Below are 1,530 nucleotides of genomic sequence, written 5' to 3'. Positions count from 1 at the left end.
CTGTGTTGAGACTCATGTCAAAATTATGCCATTTATAAATTATGCCATTTAAAGATCAGGCCTGCCAACTATTCTTGTATTCCTCTTTGCAGTCATTTTAATATGGTGTAGCCTCATGTGGTGAGGTTAACGTATGCTGCTTGCATTTTCTTTTCACACAGTGGTGTAATACAAGTGTAACGAACCTGCACGGTCCTTATGCAACTATAACGGAGCGTGTGTTTCACACTAAGTGCTCTGCATGGACTGCGGCATCATAACAATTGTTGTTAGCAATTTATGTTAGTTTGCTACTTTGTATTATTTTGTATATACTGTTTATGAGGCATATGTAACCCATTTGTTGTGAGTGTGTTTTTACACTCATGTGCTCACCTATGTGATTATGCTTGAGTTAGTGATGTTTCCAGGCCTGGACAACTCTTGTTATTTATATTTATTAGGTTATATTACACTGGGAACAAATTGGTGAATAGGGTGTCTTGGACACTAGTAGTGAGAGGTCAATAAATACCACTTTTCTTAAAGAGATTTGAGTGCTGCCTTCTCATTTTGGCTGTTTCTCTCTTGTTTTATTTATTTTTTATTATATGCTATTTTAATGACTGCAAGCACTGTTCTATGGTCTCTGTATATCAGTAGAGTGCACACTAATTTTGTATTGTTCTTTGGAATTAGTGAATGTTTGTTATAGAAATTGATAAGATAGAAGAGATGTTCTCCTTGACATTTGTTCTACCAATCCAAATGATTTTACATACATATTCAAATATTGCATGAAAACTTTGAATGTTCAGAAGTTACTAAAATACAGCATTCAATCCCAGCTACTTACATTTATATTCAAATATTCAAACTTTGTATCCTGTGTTTGAGTGTTAAATTTAATATAAGGACCATTAAATGGACATACAGCTGCATATTATTATCATCATTTATATGTAGAGCACTAACAGATTCTGCAGTGCTAATGTTTGAGTTTTTCCCCTATTGCTTGTCCATAACTAGCAACGTCACAGCAGTAATCTACTGCCAAACCTCAGCAGCTGAACATCACTGGTGATTGACGGTTAAACACATACTCCCCTCCACAACTGTGTTCAGCTCAGGACCAGTAGTGTATTGTTGCTCTGAAGCAGATTTTAACTAGGTGTTTCACCCTTTTGCAGGGTATAAGCAAGCAATCTTGCAATAAGAAAATGCGCTAATGCAATTCTTACTACAGCGTTACGTCATAACATCAAAATGTTGTTTTTATTAGAATCTGAAGGGTGTAATAATTTATTGAGACTATAGTCGATTTTACATGGCAAATACATACATCCTGATTTGGGACTCACTGGGTCCCTGAAAAGCACTGCTTTGCCCCAAAGGACAATATATTTTTAAAATAGCAAGAGTCCCTTTTCCTTGACGAATATGCCTGATAAGTATTCTATACATACACAGACCACATCTGCAGCTGCATGGATCAGAAAAGAAACCAATGGATTCTTCTGCTCAAGCTTTTATTTTTATTTTTTATTTAAG

The sequence above is a fragment of the Bombina bombina genome, chromosome 2 (genome assembly GCF_027579735.1).
Source record: "Bombina bombina isolate aBomBom1 chromosome 2, aBomBom1.pri, whole genome shotgun sequence".
NCBI classification, from domain to species: domain Eukaryota; kingdom Metazoa; phylum Chordata; class Amphibia; order Anura; family Bombinatoridae; genus Bombina; species Bombina bombina.
The sequence above is the reverse complement of the archived record's forward strand: the minus strand, read 5'-3'. Positions refer to the sequence as shown.